Source organism: Corapipo altera, unplaced genomic scaffold, assembly GCF_003945725.1.
Source record: "Corapipo altera isolate COAL_440 unplaced genomic scaffold, ASM394572v1 54, whole genome shotgun sequence".
NCBI classification, from domain to species: Eukaryota; Metazoa; Chordata; class Aves; order Passeriformes; family Pipridae; genus Corapipo; species Corapipo altera.
In genome coordinates this window covers 7,034,803-7,059,784 of record NW_020884902.1, presented here as the reverse complement: position 1 = coordinate 7,059,784, position 24,982 = coordinate 7,034,803, and the positions used below count along the sequence as shown (strand labels likewise).

Sequence of the window (24,982 nt, the reverse complement as noted above, 5' to 3'; positions counted from 1 at the left end):
AAGGCAGTGAAAAGCCAACTCATTATTTAAGACCTTCCAGTGATTTTCTAGCTAACACTGCAGTGGTTTAAACACTTGGTTTTGAAGATACTGGTGCTGAAAAATTACTGACTTTACATGCAGTAAGTGGCAAAACCGAAATTATACAATGTATTAGCGATGACATAGCCTAACATCACATATCAGAACATTGGGTGTCCTGGGTTCAGAATTTTCTTTTAATTTAATATTCTTTCCATGCTTGTACAGCCAAAGAGCTTGTTGAAAACTGCTTTAATAAAATTACCCAGACACAGACTCAGCCTGTAGTACAATTCCATGAAAACAGAAGTTAATAATGGAAACAGTGGAAGAAGCTGAACTACCATAGGTAATTTGTGTAGGTAGCAGAAGTGCATTTACTGGCTTACATGCTGCAGATCCACGTAATAGCTATTAACACCTTAAGATACACATTTCACATCCCAGTACTACTCTTTTAACTGTTTGCTCTTCACTGCTTTCCCCAGGTTTCCTCCTTACCCTTGTAAAAGACAAAACCCACAACCAAACCAATCAACATCAAGACATGGATCTGTAGCCCATTTGCAAGAATGTGTTTACCCATCAAAAAGCAGATCCAAACCAGAGACACTCAATTTACATGACCAACTCAAAGCTCAGATAAACTAAATATCCAGATGTCAGACTAAGGAGACATGTTCTTTGAGAAACGGCCCAAATTGGATTTAAAAGACTAAACAGTGATTTAATTATTGAAACGTGGACATGGATCTGACTGGCTGCAGATAAAGAGGCCAATGCTATAAAAAGTTGCTCACAAAAATTAAGCCTTCTGCTCAAACTCTTATTTCTCCGGTGCCGATTACTGCAGTTGTGAGACATCAGTTTTATTCACCATGCAGTAGTTGCTTCTCTCAGAGCAAACATTAACTTCTCAGAGAAACAAACCATTAGAACCATATATCTTGGGCCTGAAGTATAACCTGAACACTGTTTCAGTTTGGCCACAGGCTGATTCTCAGCAAGAAAGAGGTTGGAGGCCAGAGCTTATTCTAACCAAGTAATCTAAGCCCCCATGCTGAGCATCTCTTTTGATACTCCATGGAATTTTTTTTTCACTTTTCAGTTTATAAACATTTCTGATGAAACTGAGAACTACCTTTATATCATATCTTACCAAGGTAAATCAATTATTAAGAATGCATCAAATTTTTAATTTTTAAAATTTGAGTTTCTCTTCCATGTTAAATTTTCTCCTCTTCTGTAAAGATGGCTGGTAAATAATTATCCTCAAGGCCCAAATTCCATATAATATACAAAAAAATTGCTGGAATTAAATCCATCAGCTACTTGACATTAATTTCAAACTTTTTATAAATTGCATCTTCCAGATTTACAGAAATAGAACAGAGAAAAACAAAATCATACATGCTGTAAACATGAACTAAGAGAGCAAGATTTTAATTTTATCCTGCATGACAACATACAACTACAGGTTTGTAATTGTGGAAGCTGTCTAATAGACCCACCAGTGCAATCCTAAGGTTTGTAATGACATTCTCTCTTGACACTGCCCATACAAAGCTGTACTGTATAATGTACATTTGTGGCTTGATCTTGACTGAAAACAGAGAGATACCGAGACAAAAGAACCTACTGAACTGCCAGCTGGCAGTATAGCACTGAGCCTTCTTCTGGTAATAGGCTAAATGAAGAAGATTTGCAAACATCCTCACAGTTGAATCCCTCCCACACTGATCATGATGTCTCATCTTACACCGGTTTTGTGAAGGAAATGTGTTCATTGACCTGGGAGGCTTTGAATTCTAATCCTCCTGAAGTCACAGGATGTGCACCAACTCTAAGAGGGCAAGGATTTTCCCTCTGGTCCTCTGGAATACAGTGTTTGATAGTATTTACTGCATAAAACCTCTAAACTGGAGTATTATTATTAGATAGACAAAATGCAGCAGCAGACATTTGTTTTCAGAAAAACTATAACCAATACGAGCAACGCTGGCTGCATATATTATTTTAATACTACTCAGCTGTGTTAAAAGAGACCCCCAATGCTCTGCTTATCCTTGGGTTTTCCTAGCCAGTTGGTGCAGGCAATGTACCTGGAGGATATGGGGAATTAAAACATTATAGAGAAGTCAAAATCAGCTGCAATTTCCTAGAGTCAGTGGTAAAGAAAAGGGAAAGATGCTCCCCAAGAATTCATCTTTCCTTGATTTAAATCTCCTCATCATTCCATGAATGATCAATCTTAGAATCGTGTTTGTTCACTTTTAAACTGATATTTTGGCTAGAAAAATGCTAGAGAATTTGACAAAACACATTTAATATAATGTTTTTTCCTAAGATTAATACTAAAAATTAGTACTAATTGGGTTTGGTTAAATTCGTGGTATTCCCAACATGTGAAACATGCAGAAAACAAAGCTTGATTTCAAACAGGTTTTTAAGAATTCATCAAAATCCCTACAAATCAAAAATCAAATAACAAGCCATTGGTTATAGTAAAGATTAAGATTTTTATGACAGATTATGACAGGAAAAAAACCCATCACCCTAGTAGATCAGCTTTCAAAACAATTATTTTCATCCTAAACCTAACCTTCAATATAATTTCTTTCTATTTTGCATTTTTTTCCTGTTTTCTCCAAAACTAGGTTATATTGCTAATTGGTCAACAGCTCATTCACAGACACTGCTCTGATTTCTATTTAAGCAGCTACCTTCTAAGAATGTAAATAATTGACATTTTTTTCCCTTATCTCTGACCTGGTAAAAAAAAAATTCCCTTGGAATAACTAAATAAAACTTTCAGTCAAGATAAAACATACTTAATAATGCGACTGTGAAGGGTGAAGAGAATGAAGAAAAGGTTCAGCAACCAGAACCTTCTCTCCATCAAAGAACTGTATTAACTGCTCTGAGTCAAGCACTTGGTTTTTTTGGGAGCGGGGGATTTTGGGGGTGGGAAGGGGTGGAGGGGGGAGGGAAAATTATATTAAAAACCCAACTAAAACAAAATACAACTCAAGAGTTATTCATTACCTTGGCTTTAATTTGCTCTCCCATTAGTGGGTGGCAATTAGCTCTCCATCACAAAAGGAAGTGAATTTGTTCCCATCCTCAGGAGAATGCAAATTTCTTCCTCCTGGCAAAGACCTGCCACATTCTATAGCAACGTGCTGCCATACAAATGAGGCACATCGATTAGCCTTTGTAAACAACACTTGCTTAATCTTACAGTGATTTTCTACCAAAAAAAAAAAAAAAAAAGGAGCTTTGATATCTCTTTGGACTTATACAACATCACTGAACTGCCTCACCTAGAGAAAAGGCTTCACCTAATGCCGTTTAGCACACCCAAGGATGCGTGGGAAGAAACATCTGGAGAGTGAACAATTAGAGGTAATTTACTCTAGGGTTTCTAAGCCTGAGGGTTAGAGATCCCATCAATATTAGCACCTGACAGGTCAGCTGTCAGTCCTGCTGTGGCTTCAATGCACAACAAGGGCACCTGTTACCTGCATCCCTTTCTCCTGACAGTGGTGTCTGGTTTGATGCTGCCGTCACAGCTCTGCCAAGCGAGAGCACCCTGTTGGTGCTCTGGTACAAAATCAGGCAGTGATGGAATATTTTGAGTCTTACATATCTATCCCATAGCACATTTACTAGACTGATAAGATGCAAGCAATCTTCTCTGATGGCAATTTCAGCCTGACACTGAAAGTTTTATGGAAATACTTCACCTCAGGAACTGAGTTTAATGAGAGGCTCAGGCCATTTCCCAGTTCACACATTGCTCTCATACCTGCCTTGCATAAATAAAACTCAGTATAAACAGATCTTCCTGAAATACAAGTTAAAAATTAAAAGTTGAGTTTGATGCTAAATGAAGAGGCATATGCCTCACATGACACACTGCAATTTGCTCTGCTGGCAGTGATTAATATGTGGGGGTTTATTTCTGTAATGTTACAGCATGAATGTTATAAAACTCTACAAAACTAGGTTGAAAGGGTATATAGTAGATAGGCAAACGACATCTGGTCATAGCAGACACTTGTTATATCTAAAGCCCAAGAAAAGAGAACAAAAATTAAACAGAAAAAAAAAACCAAACAGAACAAAACTAAAGAAGAAACAGAAAGCATGAAAATATTGCTGTCATGCTCATTTGAAACACTGACTAACTGAGGAATTTTGAAGGTGAGATAGTCAAAATCATTAGCAACACTTAGAGCTAACCAATTATTGTAGAAATATTTACTCTATTAGCATTAACAATGAATTAAGTGTGGTTACATAATTGAATTACTGTGAAATTGAGTTCCTTTGAAGAAATACAGGAAAGTAAAACTTGTTTTCTAAAATTGGATTTCTTATTGGAAAATGAATTAATTATGAGACACAACCACATCTAGGCATCAAAGCAATGCAGTTATTTACATAGTTGCAATGTTGCTATTTATGGAGAGAAAGCATTAGAGGCATTAGCTCTTATCACTAATAAACTTAAACCTGATTTTTCTATTAAGAACTGATGAATCAAAAGCAGACAAAAAATCAAAACTATATATATAACATACGTGATTTAAAACTGTCTTGTCATTAAAACACAGCTTTTAAATAAACCACTACTACTACTACAGAAAATGAGCTAGTTTGTCACTGAGTGAAAACCTTGTCCCTGTACATGACTGTGACACATTAACAAGCTTCTTAACAGCCCGGTCTTTCAATACTGGCATGATCCAATTTTTACATTTATCTGCTGTGCCTTGAACTCTGCACTGGACTCACCACAGGGACAAACAGCACTGATCTCCAACTTCAATATTTCCCAAGGCCATAGCTGCTGGAATTATACTGAAATTGGTATATATGGAAAAACTACAAGTTGTACCCTGTTTAATGTACACCACTAAAAAGTTAAGATTCCCATCAGCAGGAGAGTTATGTTGTTTAATTTAACACCTGACAGTTTACTGGTTTCACACATTAAACTTACTGCCTCATTTTATTGTGCTGCCATTGAGACTGAACAGATTAACTCCCTACCTAATTATTATTACCAAATTGTACTTGGTATGGGGAGTCACACAGCACCATTAATTATCTGATAATGGAGAATTTCTTAATCAGCAATAAATGCAACATTTTTTGGACTACACACTCATACAATCTTCAGTCTCTTCAAACAGATGTCAGCTTACAGTTACTACTTTTCTGAAATGCTTTTTATGTAACACTTGGCATCTCTCAGTGAGACAAAACCCACATCTACATATTCACTTTTCAGGAAAGCAGCAGCTGAGGTATGGCCCAGAATTTACTAACAAAGAGAGCAGCAAAAATTTACAGAGCCCCAGGCTCCCTTGTGTGGCTGCTACTATGGGTTGAGTTGCTCAAAGGTGCTGCTGATGCTCAGCATGGCTGGGGTGGTTTCAGTTTTAAAAATTGTGTGGAAAGAGGTCCCTAAACATATTGTGAGCATGACAGACCAGACACTGCCAAGAGATCTGACCCCTTATAGTTATATTTGTACCTCAGAGAGGCAAGTAAAAAGATCTTGGACTCTCCACAGCTTCACTGTGTGTTGAGATCCTTAGTATTTTTCATCTTTGTAAAAGATTTAAATTTAAATGAAAAAATGCTGGAAAGAATCAGCATTTCCATCTTAAATACCTTGAAGACTTTTGCTTTTGGAGAAATTAAGGTACCGATTAAGCAGAAATGTATTCTATTTCCATTTTTGAAGATAGCTATAGAAACTTTAAGTGTCCTCTAACATGGATACATATGGCCAGGAAAATCACCACTTAAAGCAACTGTGGCTTTCATAGAATTTTCTACAGGCTTTATTTACAATTTCTTTTAATCAGCAGTGGCAGTGTTAACATCTGCACCACAGCAATCTTAATCAGAAACGCCACACTTAATTCTGTCAGTATTCAGGATCTGCTCTCCTGAAAGCTCTTCAGTGTTTAGGTATCTTGGTGCTCTAATTTAGTGTTCAACTGGCTGTAATTAATCAAGTTGTGATGTAATAAAACCACACGGATGTTTCCATTCAAAATGGTCAAACAGTAAGTATATACTTAGCCAACGAACAAAAATCTGCCTAGAAATGTTTACAGACCCCACTTAACTTACTGACATTTTAAAATACCACATGTCCTGCAAGTTTACATTGACTCAGGCAATGAATTTTCTTGCACACAAAAGACCATCCAGCCTTGCTGCTCTGACAGCTGAGTACCTGTAGTAACAACAGCAACCTCACAAAGTTGTACTTGCTCGTTTAGAAAATGTATTTGCTAAGATTCCAGATGGTTAAAAGTGTTAGAAACACGGGCATCTGGTTTGCTGATGTACATAAACTCAGCAGGTGTTGGTTTATCATCCCAGAATGTTACAGCTCACCCAGAGCTCACAGCAGCCCAAGGAAGCAGCTGCCCCCTCCCTGGCTGAGGGTACACACTGGCTGGTGCTGCAGCAGCAGGTGACCCACCATCAGAGCACATCTGCCAACTCCAGAGAAACATAATCACCTCTTTGGCTTAAAATACAGGTATGCACTTTCACACTACCTAATTTCAAGCTCCTAACTCAAGTGCCTGAACATCAGTCAGAAATAGAAATGCCTATAGAACAATCCAGAACTACTAAAATGCTGAAGCAGCTTCTGAAAGCATCATTCTGTTCAGAGGCAAGATTTTTATTTAGGGACTACAGCTCATTATGTAAAATTAGTTACAAATAGTAATGATTCAATCCACCTAAAACTAATTTCTAAACCAACAAGTGCCAGCTCTTTGCAGAATCATTTTGCCAGTATGACAATAGCAGCTTTTTGTTCTGTTCAGTTGTGCCAGTGCAATCACAGCCATGAACTATTTTTACGTGTAACCCCATAGTCAGCACAGTGCACACGCTTCCTCTCTCCAGCAAAATCAGCTGTATTGGCAAAAGGCAGTTTGGGTAATGTAATTACCATGATATCCAATGCTTCTGCATGAACAGACAAGAGGCAGAGCTGAAAACTCCCTTTCCCTTACCCACAGTTCTGTAGCAAGGGAGGCACACTGAATATCTAAAAAGTGAAATCCTTCCTTCTGCTACTGGTAGTTTGTTTTTTCCAGCAAAGTTGATAAATCTTGGTCTCTTACATTTAAGTTTCACAATTACCTGAGGTATTGCAGTGAAAGAGATGAAAAGAGGGTTTCTAGACCTCACAGGCAACATTTTCAGGTTTTATGTGTTTTGCAGGCCTTTTTTGTCATTTTTCTGCATTCTAACCTCTGTACAGCTTGACACTGCGGCATAGTTATTCCCAATTTCATGTCTGGTAGAAGTTTACTAGCATGCCAGTTTTTCCTTCCGTGTAAGTCACAAGACAGCTTTATTCAGATCTAACAGTGACACCCAAGGTATCATTCCTGCCTCCCAACAGTTCAATACTTCTCTAGCTATCATTGCTCTTCTTTTTTTTTGGTCAGGGTACTGGTACAGTCAATGAGCAGTAACACAGCCCTGTTACTCTGATGGGGATGAGCAAATGGCTCCAGAGGAATGCAGGATTCCCAAAGAGTAATTGTGTTCATCCCAAAGTGTTTCTTCGATGTCTGCAGCCCTGATGTCTCACTTTCTAGCCCAGTTCTGACCTCAGTTCTACATTGATTTCAGAGTAAAACCAAGGCAAAGAAATGATGAATTAAGTCCTTGGCAGAGTAAGTAGATAATAGCATGAATAGAACAAAAAAGCACCTTCCTTAGGATATACAACACAAATATTTCTCTATGACCAAAACCCACCAGTTCAGCTGTTCCAGGTATGCCAAACACAATCAACTCAGCAAATACTATTACAAAGGGAAAGCAACCAGTGATCATTTTCTGCTGGAAGTATGAGCAGATGCCTCATCATACTCTTCCTAAAAAGGGAAAGTCTGATGTAAAGTGACACTACCCACATCTAGAAATAAAACAGAAAGAGCGAAAAAAGGTAATTAATTTTTTGGCCATTAGCCCAGCTAGTGTTCACTCCAGGGAAGAATTAAAAAAAAAGGTGCATGAGATTACACCTGGCCTGAAAAGCAAAAACATCTGCTGAACTCATAAATGATTGGATTAGTTCTGCCCCAGGAAGCCAGCCTGGTATACATACCCTCTACAGACCAGTTTAACTGTGCACAGGAAGAAATAGAAAAAGTTGTGCTGAATTAATTTCCCATTAGAAACAAGGGAAAAAAAAGAAAAACATTCTTAAATGCTGAGTGCAGGTCCCTTCCACAAACTACAGCATAGCTTGCACTTGACAGCACATTTCTTTTCAAAGGACACATTGTAAGGACTGCCCACAGGGATAGTTCAGCTCAACAGTTCAAATGGTTCATCCATTTTGTGTTTGTTTTAACCAGATTGGCTGATATACTACTAATAATTTTTCTAAAATTTCCTTAAGCCAGTCTGTGGAAAAAAACCCCAACCAATCAAAAGAACTCCAACTCCCCAAGTCACTAAATTGTTGCTTTGAATTGTACAGTAACTGGGACTGCTTAACAAGGACTTTTGCATTTTTGCAGCCAAATTCAAAAAGATACACTTGGGAACCAAAGAGTCAAAAGTGGCCTGGAGTAATCACTGGACCTTGTGTCTCTGGTCCCTTGTGTCTGGAAAACTTTACACCAGAACTCGGCAATACAGCTCCTCACTGTGCCCTTTCCTACCCTACCCTGTCTGAACACAACAAAGCTGTGAGGAAAAACCCAACCCAAACCCCAAAAGGGGGCTGTGCAGTCCCAGATCCTGTGCCTTCAGCTGAACAGAGTCCAGACAGCACCGAGTTATGTGACATGATGGATCTGCCCTCTGTGTCTGCACAGCACTGCAGGCTCCCTTCACTTCCCTCCTTTGGGCTCGTGGGATTTGGGAGTCAGAACCTGAAAGAGAGAATCTGGAAACTGCAAATGCAATTTCATTGTGTCATAGAGGACACAAGACAGAGCTAACAGATAATGTGCTACTGCAGTACTGTGCTGCCACTGCTCCTGATCCATCACAGCTTGGGAATTTGGTCTTGTACTGAGGCACTGAGCACACTGGGGCTTATTGCCACACACCTCAGGATAAACACAGAGCTAAGAGTGCCTCTATGCAGGCAGGAAGGGCAGCTGCCTTTACTGGAACAAATTTTGATTCTTTCCCAGATTGCAGTGCTCACCATTTACACACACTTTCAGGGATTTATTCTCCTTCATCACACTGAGCTCATGACTGTCACACTCTTCCCTAAATTCTTTTGCTCCATTCTGAAGACAGCAAAGGGTCATATTTTCTGTTACTGTGAAACATTACAATGTACTTTTCAAATTTTTCAGGAATCTGAATTCATCTGATTTCATCCAGGAATGGAATCCCAAAATTATTCCTAGCAGTGTGCTCAGGTTTTTTTAACTATTAAGTAGTCTCAAAGGATTTTCCTCTCCCTCAGGTGAGCATTTTTCCCCAAGTGGGTGGGAGATAACTGTGGTGAGTATCCTAAAGACATTTCAGACAGGCAAATATGGTAAGTCAGTATTTTGCCATGCTATATTTGAAGGTGAAATGGGCATAGCATTTTGGTTTGAAATGCAGCTTCTTAATCACATTTAACTCCAAAATTTGCAAGATTTAAATAATTTTTGTCTAGCAAACTCAGTTAAATTCCAGAGAGGGGTAGATCTGGATGTTGTGGGCCAGCCTTTTCAGTCTAAAAGGGCTGTCCCGGTTTCCTCCTTCTGCGTGTCAGTTAGGGAAGAAGCCATCTTTAATTGATGCCTCACCTACTAATAACATTTAAATACATTGGGATTGTTATTTGCATTATTTTGAAGAGTGATATTTCCAGAAAAAATAGTAATAATTAAAAATTATATATTCATCATTCTAATGACCAAAACTAAATATAGCACCAACTTTAAGTGAGCTTTGAAAACTAAGGAGAAGCCATAGATCAAATAATCCAAAGGTATTGACTTCTTCACCTGCATGTTCTGGGTGAAAACCACATCATGACATTATGTAAACAATCACCGGACTTCTTCCAAGGTTATATCCTTCACAGCTGTGAACAAGCAAAGAGTGATATGAAAACACACAAAAAACTCCCACATGGCAAAGCAGAATTTGATTTGCATCAACCAAGGTACAAAGGACCATGTCTTCAGGCTGACCAGTAATAATTACAGATCAGCTTGTAAACACCAAGTATGATGGAAGTCATTCCAGTTACAGGCTCATGAACACTGAGTATTTGCAAAGAAAAGAAGTCTCCAGAAACTCCTATCACTGACAGAGTTATTTATTGCCTCCATAAGAAGGCAATGCTGCTTCTCTTACATGATTGGAATTAATGCAGGCAAACAACAGTACAAAGAAAACTGCAGGTGTTTATGCTTTTGAGAATATTTTTAGTTCCTTCCCCCAACTTGCAGTATGATGTTTCACATTTTTTTAAAGCAGCCATTCATAGCCCATCCCAGAGGATAAACATTTCACTACGACTTCCTTCTTAACTATAAAGGTCATAAAGGATCCAGAACACTGGGAAGCATCAGCCTTAATGCTACAGTCCTAATGCTGCCTTCCAGGCCCAGTGGCATTGTACAGGGAAGGTATGTCTCGTCCAACTGGAGATATCAAACCATTTGTCTCCTTCACTGATTCTGTGCTCCTTGTTTAAAGGTCGTCTATAAATCTTGAAATTTCTACCAGTGCATGTTTCTAAATAAAGTGTTTCTAAATAAAGTTCTACTTGAGAATAAAGAAGTACTTCAATATTTTCTGGAGTATGACTTCAAGTTGTCAATCAGTTTCTAGTTCATCCGAGGTAAACAATCTATTAGAAACACGCTGGATTTTTGTCTTGCAACATTTAAATCTGCATATTGAGGCTGTTCTTCCCTTTCTGCAAATGTTTGGTGTCTGCCAGTTAAACCTACAGCCAACATTGTTACAATTTCATGACTGAATTTGTGGGGAGAAGGTTCAAAGAACAGAATCCACCTTGTTTCTGTTATAAGAAGGAACATTTTCTCCCTCACACCTTTGATTCCACCTGAGCTAGTTATGATGCTTTTTGTTAGAGAGAAGCACCTGCTTTGTGGAGTGATGGGTGTGCAAACAGGAAACCCAAGTAACACCTAGAGAACGCTCACATCTACCCTAAAGGAGCAATTTCTCTCTGGTGAAGGTCCTTGTGGCTCATCACAGCAGGCACAACAGAGCAGAACTCCCCTTAACTCTAGAGAAAGCTTTCCTTTCAAGGGAGCAACTATATATCATGTCACTGCGACCTGACAGTGTCTGAAAATTACTGTGTTTCTGACAACCCCAGAGGACAAAGGAAAAAACACAGCCTGTCACTGAATTCCCTCCCAAAACACCTCACAAGAAGAAGTTAGCCTGGTTTTGAGGAACTGCTTCCATTTCTGCAGATGTGATTTTGTGCCCACAATTATTTACAAGCATAAGTTATGGACCCAATCCAATACTTACTGAGGTCAACAGAAAGAGGTCCTATTGATTTCAGCAGGGGTGAAATATAGCCTACATATCAAAGTGCAGCTCAACAAAAAAACATAATTTCTGGATAAGTGCTGCTTGGATCTGGAAATAACTGTGGATACAAATCTAAGTCCTCAATGTAAGAGGCAAAATTGAGTTACATCTAAAAGTCAGAATCAATAGCTGTCACTCCACTGGGCTGGCAGTGCTTTATTACTGTTGTGGAAGAAAGTGATTTTTAATTTGTTGCATAAATATAATATTTTGCCACTTACCCTGTGTCTTTATGACCACCTATAAGTAACTTCAACAAAAGGAGGAAAGAGAAATTGGGTATTTCACACCTTAATGATGTTTGTAGTGGGCACCTTGAATGCATCTATTTTACTGGACATAAAGCAAATTTTTATGGCTCACTTACAGCTAGTTTCACACAAATACAGTAGAGAATTCCAGTTAGCAGGCTGCTCACTGTCTTTACCTGCTTGCTGTGAAAAAAGATATTTTGAGTCCCTACATAAATGGAAGTAACAGTTTAGAAGCAGTAAATAGACACACTTTAGTCTGGTTTATTTGGAGGAAATAGATTAGCTTAGCTATTTTTCTGTAGAACAACTTAAGAAAAGCAGATACAGACACAAGAGTGATGTTTAAATCAACTAATGACCTGTATTTATGTTGAATGTGAATATTAAAATACTTAATTTTAAAGTGAATTAAGAGAACATGGAAATCCTTGAAGTCCATACTGTATATGCACTAAGTAAAGCAGAAAAAGATACTGAAGTAATAATTGAAGAATTCTGCTAAGTTTTTACAGGACTCAGAAAAACAAGAGATTTGAAGGACAAACCTACAAGACAGAAATATGTATTAGTGAATAAATGTTATATAAGTAGGTTTGTAAAGCCTATATTATTTGAGGCCAGATTGTGCAATTGGAGAAATGGTCTTTTCACACTTAACTGAGTACACACATCCTCAAGTCTTTCCCCAAGTGCTTGGGATAATCCCAAACTCCCAATGAAGTTTTTAAAACGACAAAAAGAGGCCCAGATGAAAGAAACAAACCAGGTTCCACAGAAGGCACCATTTGTGCCCCAAAAAAGAAAAGGCCAAAATCACCATTTACTTTAAAAAACTCTAAGTGAGGTCCCCTCACCCCCTACTCTTCAAAGTCAACAGTCAACAGATGAACTGGAATTATACAACAAAGAGATCCAAGGAGTATACAGGATACTTTTGGGAAAAAGTGGTTAAACAAAGGAACATTTGAAAATTAAAGCAATCTGAGTCAGGTAACCAAGGAGAAGAAACTAATACAACATGCTCTGAGCATGTTTTCTGGCCTAACACACACTCAGAACTCACCATAGCTGTTGCTGTTTCACTATCAGCACATTCACAGCAAAGCATTAACAGCACATCTGTTTCATTAAAAATAAATGATCAAATATAGGGATTATAAAACTTTATACTTCCACGAAAACAACTGTTATTTTTAAAATGCACCTCTTGGTAACAGGAACTCACCACATACACTGCTTTCCTTGCTACCACAGGGAGCATATACAATAATGAAAAGCTTACCAGAATAACAGTCCCAAACAGAGCCAGTTTAGCTTCAAATACATACAAATTTCCAATAAACACACACTTGTTTTGCTAAGCATATAATTGTTTATCTGATTAAATAATGCAAGTTTGATATTAATTAAAAAAAACCAAAACAACAAATAATGGAGCCTTTTTTTCCGGTGCTAGGCCACAGAGAGCTCAAAATTACTATTTATTTGGTTCCCCAACTTGAATGGACTTAATTGAGTGAACTGCATGAAGTTAGTGTGAGTTGAAACAGCAGTTTACTGGAGCCTGAGAACGCAGCTGTGCTGGGCAGGGCACAACCACCACCTCCCTAAGATCTTGTTTTATGGTGAACTTGCCATCGGCTGCCACAAGAGAGGAGCCCCAAAGAGAAGATACAAGGACTCCCTGAAACAACATCTCAGCCTTGGCCACATTGATCAACAGAACTGGTCTATTTCAGCCTCCATCGGGAGGTCTGGAGACACACCATCTATAACGCTGCTGATGCCTTTGAGAACGCACACAGGATCACCCTTGAGGAGAAGAGACAATGCAGAAAGAATCGTGTCTTGCAGAATTTACCACCTAAGGAGTCTCTCTGTTGTGCCTTTTGCAACCGGACGTGCCTGTCTCATATTGGCCTTTTTAGCCGCCAGCGTGTTTGTGACAAACATGGGTAGAACCTTTCCCAAATCTTCATTAGCGAAGCCCAGTCATGATGACTGGAGACTGGATTCCTTCTCTCTTTCAGCCCACTCAAAGGAATCAGGCTCTCCAGCAGTCATAGGAACCTGAGGCTCAGTCCCCTCATTAGGAATGTTCCTTTTAAGATGCTTATGAGAAGACATGACTAAAAGGAAGCTTAGTGAGGAAGAAAAGAACTTGACACAAAAATACACTCCTTTCTTTCTCCCTTCTACTGCAAAATCCCCACAGGGCACTGAACTCTGGCAGCTCTGAATGCATCCATGATCAGACCTTAGACAGCGCTGAAACAAAGAAAGGCATAAAGACAACTGAGTTTACATTTTGTAAGTTTTTCTAAGTATGTACAAACGACTTTACAGTTCACAGAACGGAAAATTAATTCTGTGTTTACAAGTCTGTGCCAAAACCTTTTTGAAGGTAATACAAGCACATTTAGAAGTCTGCATTCCAGATGTTTCAGGTTCCTAAATGCCATTTTCATAAGTAACTTTGGTATTTTAGCACCAAGTCACCTTGATTTTTAGGAGCTTTTTATGTTCTTGAAAGTGTTTCAAATTCATCACAGATAATCACAGTTGCAATTACTGTCTCTTCACTTTTCCTCCTTGTTCAAAAGAATACCCTGAGCAAGGACTTGTCTCTTAGACTGGCTTGTGAAATCAATACTAAAAGATTTGAAGAGAATTTTAAAACATATTCATTTGCAAATTAGCTGTACTGCAGTTTCCTTTAGAGTAGCAAAATAGATGCATTCTTAGAGCATTTCTGTTGCAGCAGTTTGTTGGCAATCTAGACCATAGGAGAGGAAAAAAATGACATTGCTAAACAACCACACAAGTTGCAAGAAAGTGTTTCAGCACCTCAATTGACACAATACTCTAGCCTAATATTCATTGAGTTGAATTTCAAAGATATGGGGATGAAACATCTTCGATACAGATCAACCTCTTCTCCAAAACCAAGTGGCTTTCTGCAGCCCTTAGAAGAGGATTCCGTTAAGAGCAGGTGCTAACATGTTCCTCTCTTCCACTCCACTAATAAGAGCATTTTCTTTGGCACTGACAACCTGTAATTGAGCTGACAAGCAGTGAAAAGAACTCAGGTAAGACTAATGGTTCTATTTAACAGCAGTCTCAAGTAGCAGTGCATCTGAAGTTGGGCAATCTTTTCAGGAAAAAAAAAAAAAGACAGTTGTTTTTCAAAGATGACAATTAGTCTTACTTAAAATCATTTTAATGAGTGGTAGCAAGAAAAAGAGTCAAAACCAGGGCTGGACACTGAGTTTATTCAGAGTATTTAAAGTAGCAAATATTTCTCATGGTGAAAATATCTGTAAAAGAAATTAAACGATAACATACTTTTCCAACTCTCATCTTAGTCACCAGCAGAGATCCCACAGAATGCTGGCAGGACATCCTCATCTTTAGGAATTAACCTTTTCAGTCAAAGCCATACACATCTGCTATCCCAAAGTATTACACCTTCTGATTATGTCAAATAATTACATTCCAGTGTTAATCAGCAGACATCAAGCTGCAAAGTCTGTAAAAAAATCGTTTATTCCTCTCCACAAACTATATCCTATCTGTAGAACAACTATGAATATTTCATGATGTACAGTTTTCAGAAGTGAATGTTTTATTTTCATTAACTTTTCCTATATTCCGCTTTCCAAAAGTCTTTTAAATCTGAACACTCAGATATTTTTAGAGCAAATAAATGCACTTCAATCATCTGAATGCACCATGAGGTTGTTTAAACCCCCAAACCTTCACATGTCTTGATCTGTGAACATTAACTCATAATTCTTACATCTCTTGCACTCAACAGTCAAGGTTTTAGTAGCTTTATTCACATAGATTAATAACTTGGTGCACAAATAACTTATTGTGCAGCAAGCCCCGCTGACATAAATGGATATGTGATATTACAACTGGCTTCATGGCCACAAAATTTATACATGCTTAATTCCACATCCATATGCTCTGAGCCATCACTTGTAGATAAATACACCAGGGCCAGTAAGGCCATCTCAGTGTGCATAATTGCAAGCACATATAGTTCCTGAAGGATCTAACTTATAAGAGGATTAAGGGTATTGGAATGGCTCAGGAAGTGGCACTATTTCACGAAAGCACATGCTTTGCAGACATATCCTTGAAGAAAAAAAGACTAATTTGGAAAGCTTCTATAACAAATATGACATGCATGCTCTCTGTGTGTACATACCAAACACATTTCTATCTAAATAAAGGATATATAGATGAGTATTTCCATGTCTAATTAAAATATCAATTCAAAATAAACTTCAGTAACAAAGGACAGCATAAAAAAATTCAACAAACTACAGGTGGAAAGTTGCACATTGGCAACAGAATGAACTGCCAGGGAAATTACATTTGCTCACATAGTTGTAAGTAGCCAGAACTGTTTTGAAAAAAGCCCCTGGAACTTGACAATTCCCAGACAGTTTGTTTTCTTCTATTCATTATCAGAACAGATGAAATTGCACCAAGAAATTTCTTATTAAAAAAAGCAACCCAAAAGACCCACTTGCATAAGAAGTCAGAGGAAAGGAGAAAGGACTAAGGGATTCCTCTGTGATGAGACTGCACATTTTCTCATTTTCTCCTGCGAATATAACTTCTGCTGTCACCAGAAGAAATAATGAGATAAAGTGTTAAACCTGTTTCAGCTGTCCTGGTGAGGTATGGGTAAGGAAGAAGAAACCATGAAATTACCCAGGAAGAGTCAACAACATGTTATTTGACTTTATAGGCAAAAATAAACATCATTCAAGTTGTAATTGAATTAACGTAGCATTTTGAACAAACCAAATTTGCACAGGATCTGCTGTCACAGAAACCTCTGCCCCTCAGTGTTAAAACCAGCCTCCCTTAACTGCATTTTTGAACTGCTGATCAGGCTCCCTGCATGAACACACAACAGTCCCTTCCTCATCCCATTGACTTTCTCTGGCCACCAAGCAAACATACAGGTATGCATGTACCAAAAATGTCACAATACTTTGTACAGGAAAGACAAACTTACCTATGTTATTTATGTAAAAGAGAGAAGAAACAAGCACTGAATAAGGCAGGCTGCCTAAGTAGCAGCAAGACTTGTTAACTGGATTGTCATAGGATTGTCTGACTTTTTAATCAAAAGTAAAAAAAAAAAAAAAAAGGAATAGCAAGAAAAGTCTGAAGGGCAAGAAATGCACACATAACAAAGTAAAAACACGACCAGACAAAAGGAACAGCTTTTCACTTGTACGGTGGTGCACCAAATGCCCTGTGACAGAACTGAGAGGCCTCATGAAGACATAACCACTGCTTCTTTCCATCTGCTGCTCTACCATAGCTGACATGGAAGATGAGCTGACACCAAACCACATCAGTGGCCTCCTGTGAGTGGCCAGGGCACCCCTCAGCTCTGCCCTCTCAAGACTCCTCAAAAGTAGGCTCACATCAAACTGGAGCTGTACAAGAGGAGGCCAACTCCAGAACAAAGGACTTACACAGTAAAGAACAGGCTACCAGAGCCCAGGCACTTTGACAGAGGAAAATAAACAGCACTTCATCACAACTTCATACTGCTGTAAGTTTTACTCGGCAAATGTCCCATATTTTCCCAGCCTTCATTATTCCAGGAGAAGCAATTATATACAAAGAAAGAACCTATGACTTATTAACCACCTTTTAAAAATACACTCTCTACTTATCAGGAAACACTCAGCTATTGGTATTGTTCTACCTCACCTTCAGATTGCAGGTTATCATCCTTCCTTCTACAGAGCATTGATCCCTTGAGAACGCTTTACAGCCTTGTGGATATCCAAGGATCATCACTTTAACATCTAATTATCATTGTGAGCAGCCACTGTAAACATCAGCAAACTTCACAAAGGGCACTATGCAACGCAGCACACTTCATTAATATTAAGGTTAACTGGTCTCCCAGGAACTCATCATATTTGCTAAAACAACATACAACAGTAGTGCAATAAAGTGATTTTTTTTCCTCTGCCTCAAAGCTGAAAGACCAAAAAAGTCAGCTTCTTTCAAGGGCAGAGGGGAAGCATCTGGGGCATATTTAGCTATAACTGATAACTTCCACACTTATGTTGTTCAACAGATGTTTAAAATGGATTTGCAGACTATAAAGCTGATTATTCACCAGTACTCTGTGACCAGAGTATTTCTCATCAGAATTGTAAAGGGCAGTTTTACAAATTGACAATAGAGATCAAGAAATTGCACTTTTAGGTTTAAGAGGTCTATAATTGAGTATGCCAAAAAAGGCAAATGACATTCAACTACATGACTACTGGAATGCACCACAACGTGTCTTTAGAATAATTTAGAAAATGTCCACTGTGATCTTTGTTTTGTGCTCCAGCTTAAGGCAATAACTAAACTGAAGCTTTGAAAGGTCAGAAACTGAAATGAAGACTTAACAACTTACTGGTTTTAATATTGTTTTGAGAAGAAAAAAAATGTTTAAAATAAGTAGGAACAGGCCTAATTTTTCATGAAAACCCATATAAGCAAAGGGGTCATTCCCATAAGCTGTTGGAGTGGCTCTGAAGTAATGTCTCCTTTCCTGCAATGCTGAAAATGGCAAGCCCAAGGATGAACATGATTGCTGTTCACATTGTAGGGTGTTAGTGCAGCTGTTCCTCCTCCTCATGATAGTCATGGTACACTTAGGAAGAGCAGAGTGAAGCCTTGCTATTAATGTATTGGTCAGATCCCGGGTCTAAGGATCTGTGTCTAAAAGAAAGGGAGAAGAATTGCAGGCATACACCACACTTCATTGGTATCACAGACACAGTTACCTCTGTGGACATTTTGTCAGAGCCTGAGATAGGAATTCTCATAAGAATTCACCTAGAAGAAGACCTGGAGTAACTTCACTGAAAGCACATACTTCATATGACTATTATAAGACAAATATAAATTAGAACTATGCTCAGTGAAATATTCAAAATTAGAGCCTTGAATGCAAGTGATATTTATCTAAGGAGGCAAAACCGCTCTATATAATCAGAATACTTGCACTGAGAGCTGAGTTACATTGCCCCTATTCCATGTAAAATCAACTCTCCTTCACACTTACTATTGCCTGTGGAATTCTGTCTTAAGGTTGCTTAACACATGATCAATGAACTGGCTTTGAGATGGAGACTCTTGGGGAAGTTGTTAGAAACTTTATCAACAGTTTTAACAGGGACCAGTCTTTTCACCATCAGAATCTGCAGGTTTGTCTACACTGACAAACTTACAACCTTTTTGATTAGGCAAAGCCACTTACCAATGAGCTTGTTAAATCCCAATGTGGTTGCTCTCATTTAGAATTAAAGTGCTTTGCACTTTTAAAATTAGTACAAACCAAAGGAACAGCACTTGAATTTAGACTAATTAAGATTGAATTTAAAGTAATTTGGATAAATCACTTAAAACCCCTGGATGCATGAATCCTACTCAGAATTGACCCTCACAGAAGCAAGCTCTGAACTACTGGAGAGATCTCTCTCACGCCCTTCAGCATCTGAAATGGGCCCTCAGAATTGCTTGCAAACTTTGTCTGTGGAGATTAAGAAAATATGTTAGTCTAAAATCAGGAATTACATGTTTCTAATGCTGAAGAAGTCCCAAAGACAAGTGGATGAGGCACTGCTATTTTAAAAGTTGATAACTCATGAATGTTAAAGCCAGAATCAAATACTTAATTCTGATGGAAAGCTGAAATACTTTGCTTTACACTACTTTAATGTGTGTGTTTCATTTATTTTATCAATAGTTGGTGAACTCATACAATAAACCAAGCCTACATAATCAGCCTAAACTTATAAACCAATGAAAAGTACACAAGCAGAAGAAAAAGCAAAATCGTAATTAAAAAAAAAGAGAGAGATGATGACAACTAACCTGACAGTTTGATCAGTCAGTTGTAATTCTTCTAGGACCTGTTAAAATTTAGAAAACATCAGTCCCAGGCTTGCACCTGGAAAATAAACTAGTCTTGGTTTAGGAAATTCACCACCTTCCTTATGAAATTAAGGCAGCCAGAAAATAGAACTTACAGTCTCACAAGCTAAAAAAAGCTAGAAATTAGCACTGTAAAACAGTAGCATTCAGGGCCTTTTTATATGTTGCACAACTACAAAATTGCTCATGTGAAAATGCTCAAAAATAACAGTGTAGCAACAGAATTCCTGCCTGCTTCTCTACTGCTTTTCCTCTTCCGTACATAAGCATTGCATCAGCATGAATATGGGTCGCAATCAATAAGAACGTCCTTGCAGAGCACACAGCAGGGCCAGCTCTGTCCTCTTCTGGTGGGGTCCTGCTGCCACTATGAAGACTGACAAAACTCACTTTTCATTTGACAAGCTCAGAATCAAGACACAAATGCAACTCAAAAATTGAGGTTTTCTACAAATTCTTCTCTGACAGTATTTAACTTCTAAAGCCTTCCAGAATTAAATAAGAATTAAATGCCACTAACACGCAATACAGATGTAAGATAAGTCTGAGTAAGTCTTCAGTGACACCAGCCTTTTTGCCCTAATATCACCTAAAGGCATCTAAACTATTTTAAGGCATCATTAAGGACAAGCCTAATTTTGATTTATTAGAAGAGGTGCTTACTTAAGTACATGATTCTCTCATTTGCTCCCACAGAAAGTCACACATAAGTTTTAATGCTCTTATGTTGAAATCTCTCCACACAAGATCATCTGGGGACACACCTGATACCATCGTTAACCACTCATTGCAAGGGACACACAGACTTTTACCTGAGGGGAAAAGAAAGGTAAAAATCTAAAGGACTTATTCCTTTGCACTGCAAAACCCTTTCCAGAGAGGGGAGAAGGATCAACAGTTCAATAGTCATCTGGACTCCCAGGGCAGCTAATGCAAGACCAGAAAACTCCACCTGGAGGTCTCTGCTTCTTCCAGATCCTCTGTGATCTCATAGGTAGTGTATTTGTGACAAAAGGAAAATGAAAACCAGGGTTATTCACAAGATGCATCTACAGACATGGAAAACAAATGTTTCCTCTTACCCTGATTATGCTTTTTAAAGCCCTTTGTGTTCTCTGTCTTCAAAACCGACGTAAAAGCACCAGTTTGAGATATTTAACTTCATTGCCAGCACTCAAAAAGAGCTAAAGAGATGACAGACTGAAGAAAATTATGAATGGGATTGTACATCTCTTCAGTTCGCTGAAGGAAGCGCCAAGCTGTGCGGTGTGACGACAGCAGAACGCGTAAGGCTGGCAGAAAAACGGAGCGGCACAAATACCATTTCGCCACAAGTGTGAACGAGTATTAAAACACCATCCCAGTGAGACGCTATCGCTGACAGCCCTCTGAAAGGAGGTCACCCGTGACACCGCGGGGCGATGCAGCCTCCTCATTAGCGCTATTTAAATACCCCACCGAGCACTCCCTCGTCGCTTCCCCGGGCCATCCCATGCTGTCGCAGGGAGCTGCCGCAGCGCTCCAGCTGGAGCCTCACCGCGCTCTGACCCGACTGCCGGCAGGGCACTTAAACCAGTGACCCTCCTCCGCCCTTCGGGTATTGTAGAGCTCGTTATGTAATATGTGAACGATAACAAGTGCCAGTAACAAAGCAAGAAGATAAAGCAGGAAGGAAACACACCAGCTACCGTTGATAAAGCGCAGGTTAAACAAAGGTGGTTAAACAGGCAGCATCAGGTGCCTCCGCCCCATATTTTGGAGGCGCTCAGCACACAGCTGATAAGACTTGAACAGGAACGTTCTCGCCCTCGAGGCGCTGCGAGGCGACGGGCGGAGGGAGCAGCAAATAGCCGGGAAAGGAGGGGTGGGATGGGACCGCCCACGAGGGCGGAGATGCCTTGGAGGGTCGGGGGCACATTCGCTTGCAGTGGCCCGGCGCCGGGCCGGGGGAACGGGTTATTCCCCGCTCATCCCTGGGCACCTCCGCGAAGCCGCCTGGGGCGATGGAAACACGGAGACCCGGCCGCCGTTCCCGCGGGGAATCCCTGCAAGCTGCTGGAAGCGCTCCCGGGCCGTCCCCGCGATCTGCAGGAGTTACTCACCGGGCGCAGCCTCCCCGCACCTCCGAGCGCCGGGCACGGCCCCGCCGGGCCGGGGTCCCCGCACCTCCGCGGGTCCTGCGCCTCCCGCGGGGTGAGGGGGTCCCGCCGGGGGTCCCGGCCCGGGTGTGCCCGCGGCGGAGGCTCCCGCAGGTCACGGCCGCGCCCCCGCCGGCCACGAGGTGCGGGAACCCGTCCCGGTCAGAGAACGGGCCCGCGTTCGCTCAACTCCCGCCGGGGAACGGCGGCCACGACCCCGGGGCCGGGAGCGTTGGTGCTGCTGCTGCTGCTCCCCGGCCCTGCCGTTGGGGCTGTCACCGCTCAGCGAGGCGGAACCGGCACCCTTTAATCCCAAATAAGCGTTTTCCTCTCGGATCGTTTTGCTAAACTCTCCCCTATCACAGAAAGTAAGGTCACACTTAAAAGTGTGTGAGGATACAAGAGGGTTGTGTACATTCCAAATTAGGCACAATAAAACTGCTGTGTATTACCGTGTAAGTTCTATCCTTTACATATGATTTACAATTTTTGAGATTTTTAATATTTATGTATCCTACCACAGTAAATCCAATAAATCCATTTGGTATTATAAATCCAGTAACATGGTCCTGGAAAGTAGGAAGGAGTTATATTCAATCACTTCTATTAGAACATTACAAAAATTACCCAAAATAGTTTTTATACATATACAAATAATGTTGTCATTTCAGCTTTGAAAATGGTATTATGCTTCATATCAGGACTACAGTGAGAGAACAGGGACCCTGAGGTTTGGAAAGTGGGAATATATGTTTTTTAAAATGGTAATAAATTACTCTAATATCAATGAATTGTGATATACCAGAACCCAAGAATTTCACTTATCAAAGGCTGAAATATTCCTCTCCTGAACCTCATCCATTCCACTTGAAGAATTAAAAAAAAAAAAAGAAAATAAAATTAATAACATGTAATGATGGCTCAAAACTTTCACTAGTTTGAAATGCAAACAATGCTGTGCTAGAAGAGGCCCAGAGGACAGTGAGTAACGTAAGTTGCAAAGTATTCACAAAAAGAGGCAAATTATATTGTTCTTTATTTAAATATCTTCTTAGCATTTAAAAAAATCAAATATTCTGTTTCCTGACAGATTTTGCATAGTTTGGGTTAGGAAGCAGGATACACTTCCTAACAAGCAACTTCATAGGGGAATTAAGACAGAAAACTTGGTCATCATTTCACAGTGAGAAATGTCATGGGGATGCGATAAATTTAAAAGTCAAGCACTGCATATCCAAACTAGTACAGGTTGGTACACGAGACATGCAAAATCACAGAATTTAAAAGTTTAGAGTTCCATATTAAAGCCAATCATTTCTAAGATGTATTTTATCAGTCTTAACATGATAATGTATTTTAAACAGAACTCACCTTTGTTAGTGGAGCCTTGTCCAGCAGCCTACAGATTCATTTGAAGACTTAACTCAGCCTCAACCAGGAGCATCTCCCTGCTGAAAGATTATCTTAGAAAGGGCAATAGAGAACAGAAGTGAAACTAGTAATAACAAACCCTTCCAGTGTTTTCAGGACTGCATGTCAGTTTATTTTCATATTTGCTCTAACTTTTGCAGTGATCCCATGCATTTATCACAGCAAATTAATTTATTCTTTGTTCTTCAACACAGAGTTGCAGACCTGTGATACACAGAGGAGGTTCATCTGCGGGAAAGTATTGTTACTGATGAGGCTTTTTGCCTGTTATTTAATAATAGTTATGACACTGTTCATTGACAAAACTCAAAAGATTATAAGAAGTAATGATTTATACCTGCATTAGGAAGCAATAGTCTTCAAATGTCATGAATGTATAAATGTATACATAATTTTCTTTGTTATTTAAAGAATAATTATGCCTACTAGCATAAGAGTAAGCATCAAAAATACAGTTAACACAAAAACGTTATAAAGGCACTGTGTGATTAATAACATCATTGATATGCTTTGTAAGAAAATTTATTTTTGAGCCTAAAATAGGCAAAATGCATGTGGCCCTTCATTAACCTAAGCTCAGCAGAGACAAGACAGATGTGGGGGTGGGAGGGAAGAGTAACAAAACCTTGCAAAACCAATTTGTTGCACTGAAAATGAATAGAAGTAATAGCCTTGCAATGACAGTACTAATTTTCTTCAGATAGAGAGTAATAATCTGTTTAATTTCCCAGTTCTAGAAAATGCTCATGTCACTGTAGTTTCTCTACATAATGATAAATACAATTATGAGTTTAGCACAATATTCCATTCCACATTAAAAACATAAAGAGCTTTTCTTGAACCTGAGAAAATTTTGTTAACAGCAAACTTTAAAGTAATGATAAGCCTCACAAATTTTTCTTTGTTACTGATATTACATGATAGATCTATTCCACCCCCCACTTTGTAAATAAAACAGGTATCAGAAGACCAGACCATCCATAGCAGGACTAGCTTTTTGTCCAAGTTATTAAAAAGTATAAAGAGGCTTCTGAAGTCAACTTTGACATGATCATCACTAAAAATCAAGTTCAGGCATGACTAATGTAAAAGATAAAAACCTGGAATCTGTTTCCAGTCAAAGTGACATTATTGGGGGTGACTTTGCAATATTCTAATGTATGATTCTTAGGAAAGCTAGATATTTGTTTTTCAACACTAGAAGCTACTACCTGCAATGCTTCTCTAAAATATTTTAACAAAATTAGAGACGTGGCAAGAAAGTGAGAAAAAAAAATCCTAGAAAATACAGGTTCTTTACAAATCTCTGATATTTTAAGTTTTTGCACATTTTAACTGAGGAAGGAAATACATTGACATTTATTCTACTACCATCTATTTCATTCCTACTATTAAGAGCCAAACATGTAGAGCTGCTTTTTGTTAAGATTTGAAAAACCTTCTATTATAACATACTATTTTTTCATCCAACTATAACTTACGAAATTTCTAGGAGAGAGGGCCAGAGTTGTAAATCCTGCAGCCATTTAAAACCTAGATAAAAATTGAACCCCTAAT

General features: G+C 39.1%; 1 protein-coding gene across 2 annotated transcripts in view; it reads right to left on the bottom strand.

Annotated features, from left to right (window-relative positions):
- SPSB4 (splA/ryanodine receptor domain and SOCS box containing 4) overlaps positions 1 to 22,141 on the bottom strand; it is a 161,765-nt gene extending 139,624 nt beyond the window's left edge. For both annotated transcript variants that reach the window (XM_027650703.1, XM_027650705.1), the window contains exon 1: positions 21,959 to 22,141. The gene's annotated coding sequence lies outside the window, so the exon portion shown is untranslated. The remainder of the gene's footprint in view (positions 1 to 21,958) is intronic.
- Positions 22,142 to 24,982: the final 2,841 nt, after the last annotated feature.